A 16,741-nucleotide genomic window follows, 5' to 3' on the forward strand; every position below is an offset into this window, starting at 1 on the left:
GTTGCTCCCCCGACTAGAGGAGGAAGCATACAAACCTTCATCACCAGCGCACAATACGGCAGACCGACCACCTCGTGGCTGCGACAGAGAGGCACCTAAGCCCTCCACCAGAACCGTACCCCGGCACCGCTCAAACAGTACGAAGCCACGGGGGAACACGCCGGACTTGCGGGATATATTGGAGGACAAGGCAAGACAATCCAGATCTATCTATGGATCACGTGGGTGCCCTAAGACCCACGACGAATACCGTCGCACCGGATACAACAACTCCGGCCGGGCCGAACACAGCAGACAACACTCTCTTGAGCTACGTCGTGATATTGCTCAATACAGAGGCGCCGCACACCCACTATGCTTCACTAACGAAGTAATGGATCATCAAATCCCTGAAGGGTTTAAACCCGTCAACATTGAATCCTACGATGGCACAACAGACCCCGCGGTTTGGATCGAGGATTATCTCCTTCATATCCATATGGCCCGCGGCGACGATCTTCATGCCATCAAATGTTTCCCGCTCAAGCTTAAAGGACCAGCTCGGCATTGGCTCAACATCCTGCCCGCAGAGTCAATTGGGTGTTGGGAGGACCTGGAAGCCGCATTCCTCGACAACTTCCAGGGCACATATGTGCGACCACCAGACGCCGATGACCTAAGCCACATAATTCAGCAGCTAGACGAATCGGCCAGACAATTCTGGACACAGTTCTTAACAAAGAAAAATCAAATCGTCGACTGTCCGGATGCAGAGGCCCTCGCAGCCTTCAAACATAACATCTACGACGAGTCGCTGGCCCGGCACCTAGGACAGGAAAAGCCGAAATCCATGGCAGCCCTCACATCACTCATGACCCGCTTCTGTGCGGGAGAAGATAGCTGGCTAGCTCACAGCAACAACCTCAGTAAAAATGCTGGCAGTCCGGATACCAAGGACCACAATGGCAGGTCGCGTCGAAACAAGAACAAACGCCGCATTAACGGCGACAACAATGAGGATACGGCAGTCAACGCCGGATTCCGAGGCTCTAAACCCGGTCAACGGAAGAAGCCATTCAAAAGAACCACTCCGGGCCCGTCCAATTTGGACCGAATACTCGACCGCTCTTGCCAAATACATGGCGCCCCCGAAAAGCCAGCTAACCACACCAACAGAGATTGTTGGGTATTCAAGCAGGCAGGCAAACTAATTGCCGAAAACAATGACAAGGGGATGGACAGTGATGACGAGGAAGAGACCCGGCCGCCGAACAATAGAGGACAGAAGGGCTTCCCCCCACAAGTGCGGACGGTAAATATGATATACGCAACGCATATACCCAAGAGGGAGCGGAAGCGTGCACTAAGGGACGTATATGCGATGGAGCCAGTCGCCCCAAAGTTCAATCCATGGTCCTCTTGCCCGATCACTTTCGATCGAAGAGACCATCCGACCAGTATCCGCCATGGCGGATTCGCCGCATTGGTTTTAGACCCAATCGTCGATGGATTTCACCTCACGAGAGTCCTGATGGACGGCGGCAGTAGCCTGAACCTGCTTTATCAGGATACAGTGCGCAAGATGGGCATAGACCCCTCAAGGATTAAACCTACAAAGACGACCTTCAAAGGCGTCATACCAGGTGTTGAGGCCAATTGTACACGCTCAGTCACACTGGAAGTGGTCTTCGGATCCCCGGATAATTTCCGAAGCGAGGAGTTACTCTTCTACATAGTCCCGTTCCGCAGTGGCTATCACGCTCTGCTCGGACGAACCGCGTTCGCAAAGTTCAACGCGGTGCCGCATTATGCATACCTCAAGCTCAAGATGCCAGGCCCTCATGGAGTCATCACGGTCAACGGAAATACGGAACGTCCCTCCGAACGGAGGAACATACAGCGGCTCTCGCGGCACAAGTACAGAGCAGCCTTTTAAGGCAATTCTCGAGTCCGGCCGTTAAACGACCGGACACGGCCAAACGCGCCCGGAGCAACATCAATCAAGACCACCTGGCACGTTCCGAGCACGCGTAGCAATGTGGCCCCAACCCCAACCCCCGAATGATTGCACGACAAGCTCTCCGCGTACATCATTACGCTCTGGAGATACCATGGGCATAGGGGGAGGGGCACGACCACAACAGACCCAGAGTGCGGCTCGACCACACCAGGGGCTCCCAAGTGTGTCGCTCTTTTTATTTTTATTTTCCTTCTTTTTATACACAGGACTCCGTCCACTAGAGGATCTGTCCGGCGGCGAACCTGCCGAACTCATGATGCAATAGCCAGGGAAGGACAAAGGCTGCGACGAACACTCAGGTGGTCTCCATTACGAGCATTAAATTTGTTAAATACACCATTCCGCAGCCTACCCCTGGAGGGAGACACCTTTAATTAGTCCAATCCCTTGCTTACTGCACTATTTGTATCATTCCGCACTCATAGCAGAATTTCTTGAATAAATAATGCAGCACTCTTTGCATATAATTGCATCACTTTACATATATGTTAATTTATGACATCTTGCACCCGTATATTTTGGTACGGCCGAATACACCAGGGGCTTATGTTCCCCGCATTATGGTGTGATAAGTCCGAACACTTTCACAAGTGCGGCACCCCGAACTTATAGCAATATATGAATCGGCTCCGAATCATGTCTTGGGTCAATAGTTGGGTTTGCCCGGCTCCCATGTTTTGGTACCTTACGTTCCGTTCTGTCGGCTAAGGTAGCACTGGAAGAACCACTGCGATTGCGCCCCGGTTGAGCTGGGCGAGCGCCTCAGTGGAGAAAGCTAAAACTGACTGGCATGATAAGGCGAGAGACTGTTCGCTGTTCGAGAGGTCTTTTCGAGTCCCTAAAGACTTATGCCGCTTCGAGCGAAGAACCGGATGATGTCCGGCAAAGGCGTGGATAGGGCCCCGAACTCGGTCTTCTGAATACTAGGGGCTTCGCCGAAATTTAAAATTATAGAATTCTATGGCTAAGTGAGAGTGTTCAAGCATTATAAGTCCGGTTGGCTTGTTCGTTGTGTTGAGCGCCTCCCTAGACGGACCCAAAAATGGGAACAAGAGTGCTCAAGTTTTACCCCGAACACCCCAGCACTCGTGGCATGGGGGCTGAAGCCAACGACTTGCCATCTCTCAGATTCAATAAACGGCCGCACAGAAGGTAATATTTTAAATCAATAAGCGTTGCTTAGCGCATATGAACGAAGTTTTCAGCGCACATGATAACACATTGCAAATTTACTCAATAATTACATCTCTGGGGCACTCATCCGCAATCTTGCGGGCACCCTTCAGGACAGTCTTATAGTACATCTCGGGCGTATGATACTCCTTGCCCGCTGGCGGCGCGTCAGTGGTAAGCTTCTCCGCATCCAGCCTGCCCCAGTGCACCTTTGCGCGGGCAAGGGCCCGACGAGCACCTTCAATACAGGCAGAGCGCTTGATGACCTCCACCCAGGGGCACGCATCTACCATCCGCCGCACGAGGCCGAAGTAGCTCCCAGGCATGGCCTCTCTAGGCCACAGCCGGACTATGAGGCCCTTCATGGCCTGCTCGGCTACCTTGTGGAGCTCGACCAGCTGCTTCAGCTGGTCGCTAGGGGGCACCGGATGGCCGGCCTCAGCGTACTAAGACCAGAAGACCTTCTCCGTTGAGCTCCCCTCCTCGGCTCGGTAGAATGTGGCGGCATCGGACACGCTGCGAGGCAGATCTGCAAATGCCCCTGGAGAGCTCTGAATTCGGGTAAGTAACAGGTATATTACATTCACATGCTTGCTTTGCATGAAAAATGCCTTACCCGCCGCTATCTTCTTCACCTCCTCAATTTCCTAAAGGGACTTGTGGGCCTCGGCCTTGGCGGCTTTGGCACTTTCGAGAGCCGAGGCAAGCTCGGACTCTCGAGTCTTTGAGTCGCGCTCCAAACTCTCATGCTTTTCCATGAGAGCCTGGAGCTCTTGCCGCACCTCCGCCACCCGCGCCTCCTACTTCTCTCGCTCTGCTCGTTCCACGGCCGCATTGCGTTCGGCCGCGGACACAGCCTCCTTCAGGGTTGCCACCTCGTTCGTGGCCCCTGCAGTACCCACGTTATCCTTGTTATTTTTGTCGCAACCTAAATCCTTTTCTGTAAGGTAAAAATTCAAAGTGGTGTTACTCACCTTCTTTGTCCTCGAGCTGCTTCTTGGCACGGGCGAGCTCTTGCTCGGACCGCTCGAGCTCCTGCTTCAAAGCACCGACCTCCGCAGTCAATCCGGCAGAGGTCAGCAGCGCAGCCTGCAAACCCATATTGACATAATTTTTAGCAACCCTGCGTATATCTTTTTTAGATCCTCAGTCCGGCTTTTCTTTCCGAACACCGAACCGAACATCAGGGGCTACTGTCTATGCGGTATTACATTGCATATTTTTAACTTCTTACCTCAAAGCCTGTTAGAAGGCTACTGCAGGCTTCAGTCAGCCCGCTCTTGGCGAGCTGCACCTTCTGAATCACCGCACTCATAATAGTGTGGTGTTCTTCCTCGATGGAAGCGCCTTTGAGCGCCTCCAACAAGTTGTCCGGCGCCTCCGGTTGGACGGAGGCCGCCGGCGTCACGGTCTTTCCCTTCTTGCGAAGGGGCCGCCGGCCGGACTCCGGAACCACTGCGGGTTCCGATGTGGAGTCCGGCGCAAAGTCCGGGAGGCTGCCTTGTGGCGCCTCCGGAACCTCCTCCTGATGGGTCCCTTCTTGGGATCCCACCTCGGCGTCCTCAGCGTCGCGAGGAGTGGAGGCAGTCGGGATGGAGTCTACATCCGACGGAGCCAACGACCCGCTCGATGAAGCGGGGAGATCATCATTGGCCGGACTATAGGCAGCGTGTGGCATTAGAAGGACACTATGTGACACAAAAGAGAAATTATAAATCATTCAGGTATCCAGATACTTACGATCTTGCCGGAGGCCTGGCCCTTGAGGGTCATTCTTCGTCGCCAACGTTGATGTTGGCGGAGCTGTCAGGGGGAATAGTCCTTCCCCTCTTGGACCCTTCGGCCTCCCCTGTTGGGGAAGCCTTCCTCTTCCTCTCTCCTTCCTCTGGGAGAGAGTCTTCTTTCTCCTCCTCGTTTTCGGGGGAGGAGTCCGCCTCGGAGTCATCGGACACCTGAAAACGGGAACTCTTTCGAGTACCCGTGGCCTCCTTCTTGGCCTTCTTCTCCGGCACCACATGCGGTGCCGGAACCAGCAGCCCCGCTAGACGGGCGTCTACTGGGTTTTCTGGCATAGGAGCCGGACAGATGATCTGCTCCGCCTTCCTCATCCAGTCCTGTCAAAGGAAAAGGGAAATTGAAACCCGCATAGAGTCAAACTATGAATAGCAAGTGTCCCGTAAAGGGGTAGAATCACTTACCTCGTCAGCTTGACGCTGCGAGCGAAATCCGCGATCTTCAGTGGCGGATGCGGGGGCTTCGGCGCCCTTGAAGAGCACTTTCCAGGCATCTTCGTACCTAGTGTCAAAGAGCCTGCTCAGGGTCTGATGCTGCGTCGGATTGAACTCCCACAATTTAAATGCCCGTTCTTGGCACGGGAGAATCCGGCGGATGAGCATGACCTGGACCACGTTGACAAGCTTGAGCTTCTTGTTCACCAGCTTCTGGATACAGGCTTGGAGTCCGGTCAGCTCCTCCGAATCGCCCCAGGTCAGGCCACTCTCCTTCCAAGAGGTGAGCCATGTGGGGATCCCATATCTAAATTCGGGGGCCGCTACCCATTTAGGGTCACGCGGCTCGGTGATGTAGAACCACCCCGATTGCCATCCCTTGATGGTTTCCACGAAGGCACCCTCGAGCCAGACTACGTTGGGTATCTTACCCAGCATGGCGCCTCCGCACTCCGCCTGATTCCCCTTCACAACCTTCGGCTTGACATTGAAGGTCTTGAGCCACAAGCCAAAGTGGGGCTGGATGCAGAGGAAGGCCTCGCACACGACGATAAACGCCAAGATGTTGAGGATGAAGTTCGGCGCCAGATCATGGAAATCCAGGCCGTAATAATACATGAGCCCCCGGACAAAGGGATGCAATGGGAAGCCCAGTCCGCGGAAGAAGTGGGGAAGGAATACCACCCTCTCATGGGGCCTGGGGGTGGGGATGAGCTGCCCCTCGTCAGGCAGCCGGTGCGCGATGTCGCCGGATAGATATCCGGCACTGCGCAGTCTTTCGATGTGCCCCTCCGTAACGGAGGAGGTCATCCACTTGCCTCCCGCTCCAGACATGACTAGAGAAGGTTGAGACGAGATGTGCGGGCTTGGGCGTTGGAGCTCGAGTGCGCGGAGATGGATAAGCAAAGGAGGAAGAAGGCGTAGGTGAAAGGGTGGATCCTTATCCCCTTATACATGGGCAGACGAAAACTATGCGTCCCCACCAGCCTGGTAAAACTCGCTTGTCTCCCAAGTGCCACCATCAATGGCGCGGTTGGGTTACCCACGTCCGTATTGATGAGAATCCCGGAATAAGGGGAACACGATCTCTGCTTCGACAAGACGTGCCAAGGAAACCGCTTCGCTAAACGCGCTGAGGTGGTATAGTAAAAAACGATTCAAATAAAGGCTTGGTAGTGGTGTGACGTCATGCCACAAAATACGTCAGCAGATTGAACTTGTGTACATATTATTCTCTCTACGGTGGAATGTGGAATTTATTTTGCAGAGCCGGACACTATCCTGGTATTCACAATCTTCTATGAATTATTCGGAGGTGGAACCCGCCTTGCAATGCCAAACAATATGCGCTCCAGACTCATCGTCATTGAAGCCTGGTTCAGGGGCTACTGAGGGAGTCCTGGACTAGGGGGTGTTCGGATAGCCGGACTATCATCATCGGCCGGACTATCATCGTCATCCGGACTCCAAGACTATGAAGATACAAGATTGAAGACTTTGTCCCGTGTCCGGATGGGACTTTCCTTGGCATGGAAGGCAAGCTTGGCGATACAGATATGTAGATTTCCTACCATTGTAACCGACTCTATGTAACCCTAGCCCTCTCCGGTGTCTATATAAACCGGATGGCTTTAGTCCGTAGGACACAACAACCATTACAACAATCATACCATAGGCTAGCTTCTAGGGTTTAGCCTCCTTGATCTCGTGGTAGATCTACTCTTGTAATTCCCACATTATCAATATCAATCAAGCAGGACGTAGGGTTTTACCTCCATTAAGAGGGCCCGAACCTGGATAAAACATCGTGTCCCTTGTCTCCTGTTACCATCCACCTAGATGCACAGTTCGGGGCCCCCTACCCGAGATCCGCCAGTTTTGACACCGACAATGAACGTAAGAGGGACCACCCTCGAGGTTCACACTTGAGGTGTTGAACGACAGAGCCGTATCGGGAATGGTGAAAGAGGAAATCACCCTCGATGACCACGACCGAATAGCTACACTATAGAATTATCATCAGGAGTGCGTTATGAGGGATCACCCTCGGCACTCGATAGTAGCTCTACAGAGTCGAGCAACTAAAGGGGCATGATGTGATGTGAGGTGTCGGGCTCTGGTCGTCGATCACGTTGATCGAAGCGTCGATGATGAAGCAGGGGCAACAAGGACAAGTGGAGGTCACTGATGGATCACTAGCCAACCTATACTAAGCAGTTTAGGATAAGCAGGTAGGTAACAATAACATGTACAAAAGCAGGCTATGCATCAGAATAGGAGCAAACAATAACAGTAGCAAAATCTAATGCAAGCATGAGAGTATAGAATGGGCGATATCGGGATGATCAAAGGGGGGCTTGCCTAGTTGCTCAGACAAGAAGGAGGGTCATCGTTGACGTAGTCGATCACAAGGACATCAGCATCGGTCTCGGGGTCTACCGGAGAGAAGAGGGGGAAGAAAAAAAACATAGCAGGCAAGTGCATAACAGGACAACAGACAGAGCTAGACGTGTTCTAACGCAATGATAGGTGATACTGGCGAAGGGGGAAACATCCGGGAAAGTATTCCCGGTTCCGGACGTCTGTTAGACAGATGAACCGAAGGGGAAAAGTTGCATGTTGCTATGCTAGGGATGTGTGACAGAAGAACGGAGGGCGTATCCGGATTTGTCTCGTCGTTCTGAGCAACTTTCATGTAGAAAACATTTCCATCCGAGCTACGGTTATTTTTCTATGAATTTTCAAAGGTTTAAACAATTTCTGGGATTATCTTTAACTCAAAAATGGACTTATTACGCCAGCATGACGTCATTCTGATGTCAGCAGAGTCAACAATCAACTCTGACTAGGTTGACTGGTCAATGGGAGCAGTGGGGCACATCTGTCATTGACTTAGTTAATTAAACAGGTTTAAAATAACTAATTAGTCCATTAGGCTAATTAAGCGAGGTTAATTAACTTAATTAATTTCCTAATTAACTAATTACTCGTTTTTTATTTTTAAAACCCTTTTTTTGTTTTACAAAAAAAAGAGGGTGCGGGGCCCCTTGGTCAGTGGCCCACAGAGGGTTTAGCGGGCGCCGGGCGAGCGGGTTAGTGGGCGGGCGCTCATGGAGGCCGGACCTGGGCACGCACGGCACCAGGGGGCTCGGGCTCCGCGGCCGGGCGCGGCCTCCGGCGAGGCCACCGGCCAGCGCAGAGTGGACGGGGACCGCGGCCAGCGGTAGGAGCCCCGGAAGCCGTGGAGCGATGAGGGCGGCGTCAGCGCATGGCCGGGCGAAGGCAGGATTGGCGTGGCTAGCCGGAGCCACGGCAAGGGGCGGGCGCGCAATCCGGTGCCAGCGGGCGTGGCCTCGGCCGCTGCCGCTGGCAATGACGAGAGTGGGAGGGCGCGGTGGCGCGACAGAGGAGGCGGGCCGGAGCTGGAGGGGCCGTGGGACGGAGCGGGACCGTAGGCGCGGCGGCGTTCGGGTGAGGCGCGCGCCGTGAGCGCGGGCATGGCCACCGGGCGCGTGCGGGGCGAAGACCACAGGTGGTGGCCAGAGCGGGGGTGCGGGAGGCGACCTACGGCGATGGATTCGGCAGCGAGGAGATGGGGAAACGAGCGGGGCCTCACATCGGTGTTGTAGGGGTCGACAGCGGGCTCGAGGAGGGTCGAGGTGGCCGAAGACGACGACGAGGGCAGCGGTGTTCGAGAAGGGAGACGAGTCGGGGAGGCGTCGATCCGCTTGATGCGCCGACCCCGAGCTCCATCCGGGGCTTGTAGACGACATGGAGGAGGCCAGTAGAGTCACTGGACGCGTCGGCGTGGTGAGGGAGGGGTCGAGGCCGCGGCAACGGCGCCGACGGTGCTCCGGCAGAGAGAACCGAGACGGAGAGAGCCGAGCGAGGGGGGAAAATATCTGGGGCTGACGAGGCCGAGGCCGAGGGGGAGACTTATCCCCTCGGCTGCGTGGGTGGTTCGACTGGGCCGGCCTAGCAGACCAGCTGGATGGCCAATTGGGCCACGAGGCCCACTAGGGGGGTGGCCTTTTCTTTTCTTTTTGATTTGCCTCTGTTTCCTATTTAAAAGAGCTACTGAATTATTTTTGTTAAATGTGGCACTTTGCACAAAAATAGATAGGAACAAAGTGAAGTTGCATAAAAAGTTTGGGGTCAGAAGGAGTTGGCTAACCATTTTTAGAAATTGGAAAGGACAATTTAATTATTGTTGGACCACAAGATAAAATCCTAGGGGCATTTTGGGAACTCAAATGAGGTTGGTTCCAACATGACAAATATCCAGGGATTATTTGCCACACTTTGAACATTTTAGTTTTCATGTTTGGCAATTTGAATTTTGGACTTTGATTTGAATTTGAAATTTGAACTGGTTTTGAACCAACGTGAGTTTAACAACAGTAATCATGATGATGTGGCATCATTAGGAGGGATTTACTGTAGCTTAATTATCCGGGCGTCACAATTCTCCTCCACTACAAGAAATCTCGTCCCGAGATTTAAGGGGGACTAAGGAGGGAAAGACTCGGGAAGGACGGAGCTCAACACAAGGTAGGTACCAGGGAGCTATCTTAGTGAACATGGCATAGAAGCACCTCTCGAGTTGAATTCAAGAAAGTCATCGAGAGCAAGGTAAGGAGGAGCAATAAGAAGCTTCAAGCGGGTAGGCAATCGTTCGATGTCTGAAACAGGGTGTGAAAGGGGTTCAGTGCATCGAAAATAAGTATTGCATCTGATAGCAGAACAGATCACAAGAAGGTGGCTCGTGAATTACATACGAAGGCAATCGTGAGGAACAGTTTTGGAAGACAGAGATGTACAGGAGAGTCAGGTTTCGATCCTGTGGAACTGTGGGTTATGGGCCCACCATGTGGGTTAAAGGTAGGAAGGGCGCTAACATATGCACGGTCATGATAGCAAGGTAGGTCAGAGGATAGCATGTCAGTTATGTTGGCAACAATGTTGGTACCAAGGGCGAGGGACAAAGAGAACCATCTTCCTGCTCATTAAGATGAGGCGGACCAATAGGCAAAGTTCTCGTCCATTGGCGGCTACCAGAATGTCATCAACAATAGTAACAAGGTCTTACTTACAGAGAATGTACACCAAGGTGTTTACATAAGCAGGGAATTATCACTGCTCGGGTATGATAGGTTACAAGAAAGGTTGAACAAAACAATGGAAAGGAAAGTGTAGACTCGAATCAGTTATCGGTGTTCTCGGGTGTCTAACAACTTAGAACTCGTGGAAAATTGGAATCGGTGAGAAATAACAGTTGATGAAGAACTCATAAGAGGTTATGTAGTTCCGTGATAATCTCGAGATACCAGAGGGTGATACTCAAGGGTATAGCAGAACAGAGGTTGGACGGGTGAAATGATCTACAGAAGACAAGTACTTCCACTTGTCTGAGAAATGAAATCAAAGAAGAATAATATGGTCGGAACCACGGTTGCAAAGGACCAATTATAGATACAAGATAAACTTATCACAAGGGGAAAATTATTATAACAAGAAGCTTCCATGATAGGATCTACATCGTGTCCATGGGCATGAACACAAAGTTCAAGGTCGACTCCCACTTCTCTAATGCATAACCTTTCATTCACTTCTCAATTTCGACAAAGCCGTAGTGTTCAGATTTTATCTAGCATAACACTAGTAGAGTATGACCCGTAGAAGTTTCCGGGTTCACACAGATTGTGGGAGGCATAGGTTCAACCCATCAGGGCATCTTAGGAACACATACCACAAAGTTTAGGAATAAATAACTCAAGCTCGGAAACAGAGCATGGTTGACAAAAGCAGGGGATACAATTTACCAAAGGCATTATGTATCCGAGGAAGCTCACAAGGTTAAGACATATGAAGGACGCTGTCGGATAGAACCCCACAAAGGATCTGGTGGTACGCGAGGGATCTGATGTGAGTATCGATACTCAGCCAGAAGAAGAAAGAATGCAAGGATAGCGGATTATAGAAGCAACTGATTAATTCAGAGTCCAAATGCAAAGGGAATTACGATTTCCAAAATCAAGGGATCAGAAGCAAACGCTCTGACCAAGGATGGTTAAGTTGAATAGACTTAGGGCACAATCGATGGCAATCTGATCGGCCGAGAACCAGCTCATGTTCGGGAAGACGTCTGAGCCGGAAAGATAATCTATAAGGATCAACTGATGATTGCGACACAGACATATCAAATCGAAAGACTCAAGATGATAATGACAAAGGACGTCAATGGATACTGCTAGGCATATGGAATTAACCAGAGTGTAGGTAGGTAAGACTTTCTAAAGCAATAGGCGACAGAGGTCATCGAAAGCTCGGATTGTATTACCAAGTGTCTTATGAAGCATAAGAATAACTGGGGTGAATGGATACTCGATAAGAGCGAGTAATTATCCGAAGGGGTATTTATGCGGCAAGGACTGCAGGGCAGCAATCATAAAGGATCCTCAGAACACCGAAGAGTATTTCAGGACATCTTAATAACAAGAGCAACTGGGGATGAAGGTATGAACGACAACGTAGGTAGTTACGCATAAGGATTTATCGGTGGTAGGGATTGCAACGGCGAAGGACACAAGGGTCCCGAGAAAGCATCGGAGAGTATCTTCAAAATCTTCTGGTGAAGCGGGCCATCATCTGGAATGAAGGGGCTCTCCGGGAGAAGTATTTATGAGAACCTAGAGTTATAGTTTGCAAAACCATTTTACCTGAATGGAAGAGAGATCATATTCCCAGAGTATAGACGAGGAATAAAAGATCCTAATACCACCCAATTGGCGACGTGGGCCCGTAAGCCACACAACCATGTTAGTAAAACAAGTTTTAAAAGACTAAACTCAACTTCGGCCAAGGAGTTGGAAAGGGGGGATCCTACAGGCAGTCGGCTCTGATACCAACTTGTGACGCCCCCGATTTGACCGTACACTAATCATACACGCAAATGTGTACGATCAAGATCAGGGACTCACGGGAAGATATCACAACACAACTCTAGACACAAAATGAAATAATACAAGCTTTATATTACAAGCCAGGGGCCTCGAGGGCTCGAATACAAGCTCGATACACAAGAGTCAGCAAAAGCAACAATATCTGAGTACAGACATTAGTTAAACAACACTGCCTTAAGAAGGCAAACACAAAAGCAACAACGATCGAAGAGGCAAGGCCTCCTGCCCGGGACCTCCTAACTACTCCTGGTCATCGGCGGTCTTCATGTAGCAGTATCCGTCGGTGGTGGCATCTGGCTTCATGGATCCACCATCTGGTTGCATCAACCGGAAAGAAGAAAGAAGGGGGAAAAGGGGTTAGCAAAGCAACCGTGAGTACTCATCCAAAGTACTCGCAAGCATCAGATCTATACTAAGTATGCATTTGTATCAAATGGAAGGGTTGTATCTGTGGACTGAACTGCAGAATGCCAGAGTAGAGGGGGAAAGCCTAGCCTATCAAAGACTAGCATCTTCACACAGCTCCGAGCATCTTGCAGCATGTAGAAGAGTAAAGAATAGCAGTTTAATATTTAAAAAACATGTTGTAACATTAATGCCCAGAGATCCTTCCTCGACTCCCTGCGAGAAAGCAATCCCGGAGCCACATATCTCAAGTATCCATTTGTAGTTGTATAAGATCAGGATATAAGTCTGAACGTCCATTACCATGGACACGGTATTCGAATATATAACTTCCCTGTAGGGGTGCACCACGTTACCCAACATGCTCGTTCACTCTGGCCGGACACACCTTTCTGGGGTCAATGCCCGCCCTCGGAAGATCAACACGTCGCAGCCCGACCTAGGCTCAGCAGGGAGGTCCCCGCCGGTCTACATCCTAAGCACTCCGGGGTCTGGGCCCATCGCCCGTTGCACTCCGGATCGTTGTGCGCAAGGGGATACCAGCACCACCCGTGAAGTGGATGGCACGATCCGGCCCGGCCACAATGCTGAACTGGACGTCTGACAAAGCTTCGGCTGATACCACGACGTCGAGGCCCATATCTATTCTCGCGTGGTGGTTAGTGCGTAAAGGCCAGAGGCCAACTCAGAACAAATACCCAAACCATAGTGTATTATTAGCTTGTGGAGACGAGCAGAGACTCACGATCAAAAGTGACCCCGTCGCCCCGTCTCGTGGACTTACGACAAGGGCTCAGAATGCCCGGCCGTGCCACGTCTTTATCTTGCGGGTGCTCTCCGGGCCCGCCCGACTTTCACCAAGGTCTCAAGTAAAGTCCAGGTAACTGTGTGTCCAGACATCAAGGGGAAAACCCGAGGAATCACCCCCGGAGGATTCCACTCAATGTAATCATCAAGGTGAACGTAAGAGGGACCACCCTCGAGGTTCACACTTGAGGTGTTGAACGATAGAGCCGTATCGGGAATGGTGAAAGAGGAAATCACCCTCGATGACCACGACCGAATAGCTACACTACAGAATTATCATCAGGAGTGCGTTATGAGGGATCACCCTCGGCACTCGATAGTAGCTCTACAGAGTCGAGCAACTAAAGGGGCGTGATGTGATGTGAGGTGTCGGGCTCTGGTTGTCGATCACGTCAATCGAAGCATCGGTGATGAAGCAGGGGCAACAAGGACAAGTGGAGGTCACTGATGGATCACTAGCCAACCTATACTAAGCAGTTTAGGATAAGCAGGTAGGTAACAATAACAGGTACAAAAGCAGGCTATGCATCAGAATAGGAGCAAACAATAACAGTAGCAAAATCTAATGCAAGCATGAGAGTACAGAATGGGCGATATCGGGATGATCAAAGGGGGGCTTGCCTGGTTGCTCAGACAAGAAGGAGGGTCGTCGTCGACGTAGTCGATCACAGGGACATCAGCATCGGTCTCGAGGTATACCGGAGAGAAGAGGGGGAAGAAACTGTAAATACATAGCAGGCAAGTGCATAACAGGACAACAGACAGAGCTAGACGTGTTCTAACGCAACGCTAGGTGATACTGGCGAAGGGGGAAACATCCGGGAAAGTATTCTCGGTTCCGGACGTTTGTCAGACAGATGAACCGGAGGGGAAAAGTTGCATGTTTGCTATGCTAGGGATGTGTGACAGATGAACGGAGGGAGTATCCAGATTTGTCTCGTCGTTCTAAGCAACTTTCATGTAGAAAACATTTCCATCCGAGCTACGGTTATTTTTCTATGAATTTTCAAAGGTTTAAACAATTTCTGGGATTATCTTGAACTCAAAAATGGACTTATTGCGCCAGCATGACGTCATTCTGATGTCAGCAGAGTCAACAGTCAACTCTAACTAGGTTGACTGGTCAATGGGAGCAGTGGGGCCAATCTGTCATTGACTTAGTTAATTAAACAGGTTTAAAATAACTAATTAGTCCATTAGGCTAATTAAGCGAGGTTAATTAACTTAACTAATTTCCCAATTAACTAATTAATCGTTTTTTATTTTTAAAACCTTTTTTGTTTTACAAAAAAAAGGGTGCGGGGCCCCTTGGTCAGTGGCCCACAGAGGGTTTAGCGGGCGCCGGGCGAGCGGGTTAGTGGGCGGGCGCTCGTGGAGGCCGGACCTGGGCACGCACGGCACCACGGGGCTCGGGCTTCGCGGCCGGGCGTGGCCTCCAGCGAGGCCACCGGCCAGCACAGAGTGGACGGGGACCGCGGCCAGCGGCAGGAGCCCCGAACGCCGTGGAGCGATGAGGGCGGCGTTAGGGCGTGGCCGGGCGAAGGCAGGATTGGCGTGGCTAGCCGGAGCCACGGCAAGGGGCGAGTGCGCAATCCGACGCCAGCGGGCGTGGCCTCAGCCGCTGCCACTGGCAACGACGAGAGTGGGAGGGCGCGCTGGCGCGACAGAGGAGGCGGGTCGGAGCTGGAGGGGCCGTGGGACGGAGCGGGACCGTAGGCGCGGCGGCGTTCGGGCGAGGCGCGCGCCGTGAGCGTGGGCATGGCCACCGGGCGCGTGCGGGGCGAAGACCGCATGTGGTGGCCGGAGCGGGGGTGCGGGAGGCGACCTACGACGATGGATTCGGCAGCGAGGAGATGGGGAAAACGAGCGGGGCCTCACATCGGTGTTGTAGGGGTCGATAGCGGGCTCGAGGAGGGTCGAGGTGGCCGGAGACGACGACGAGGGCAGCGGCGTTCGAGAAGGGAGATGAGTCGGGGAGGCGTCGATCCGCTTGATGCGCCGACCCCGAGCTCCATCCGGGGCTTGTAGACGACGTGGAGGAGGCCAGTAGAGTCGCTGGACGCGTCGGCGTGGTGAGGGAGGGGTCGAGGCTGCGGCACCGGCGCCGACGGTGCTCCGGCAGAGAGAACCGAGAGGGGGAGAGCTGAGCGAGGGGGGAAAATATCTGGGGCTGACGAGGCCGAGGCCGAGGGGGAGACTTATCCCCTCGGCGGCGTGGGTGGTTCAAGTGGGCCGGCCTGGCCGACCAGCTGGATGGCCAGTTGGGCCACGAGGCCCACTAGGGGGGTGGCCTTTTCTTTTCTTTTTGATTTGCCTCTGTTTCCTATTTAAAAGAGCTACTGAATTATTTTTGTTAGATGTGGCACTTTGCACAAAAATAGATAGGAACAAAGTGAAGTTGCATAAAAAGTTTGGGGTCAGAAGGAGTTGGCTAACCATTTTTAGAAATTGGAAAGGACAATTTAATTATTGTTGGACCACAAGATAAAATCCTAGGGGCACTTTGGGAACTCAAATGAGGTTGGTTCCAACATGACAAATATCCAGGGATTATTTGCCACACTTTGAACATGTTAGTTTCCATGTTTGGCAATTTTAATTTTGGACTTTGATTTGAATTTGAAATTTGAACCAGTTTTGAACCAACTGAGTTTAACAATAGTAATCATGATGATGTGGCATCATTAGGAGGGATTTACTGTAGCTTAATTATCCGGGCGTCACACTGTCTGGGACCATTTCAGGTACGTGGTCGTTGTCGCCGGGGCAACCATATTCACCTCTCTGTTGATAACCTTCAACCGACTCTTGCTCTCAACATCAGCAAAAATCTGTTGGGTAACGTAGTAATTTCAAAAAAATTCCTACGCACACGCAAGATCATGGTGATGGCATAGCAACGAGAGGGGAGAGTGTATGTCCACGTACCCTCGTAGACCGTTAGCGGAAGCGTTATGACAACGTGGTTGATGTAGTCGTACGTCTTCACGATCCGACCGATCCAAGCACCGAACGTACGGGGCCTCCGAGTTCAGCACACGTTCAGCTCGATGACGATCTCCGGCCTCCGATCCAGCCGAGCTCCGGAGATGAGTTCCGTCAGCACGACGGAGTGGTGACGATGTTGATGTTCTACCGGCGCAGGGCTTCACCTAAGCTTCGCGACG

This window comes from Triticum aestivum, chromosome 5B, assembly GCF_018294505.1.
Source record: "Triticum aestivum cultivar Chinese Spring chromosome 5B, IWGSC CS RefSeq v2.1, whole genome shotgun sequence".
Taxonomy (NCBI): Eukaryota; Viridiplantae; Streptophyta; class Magnoliopsida; order Poales; family Poaceae; genus Triticum; species Triticum aestivum.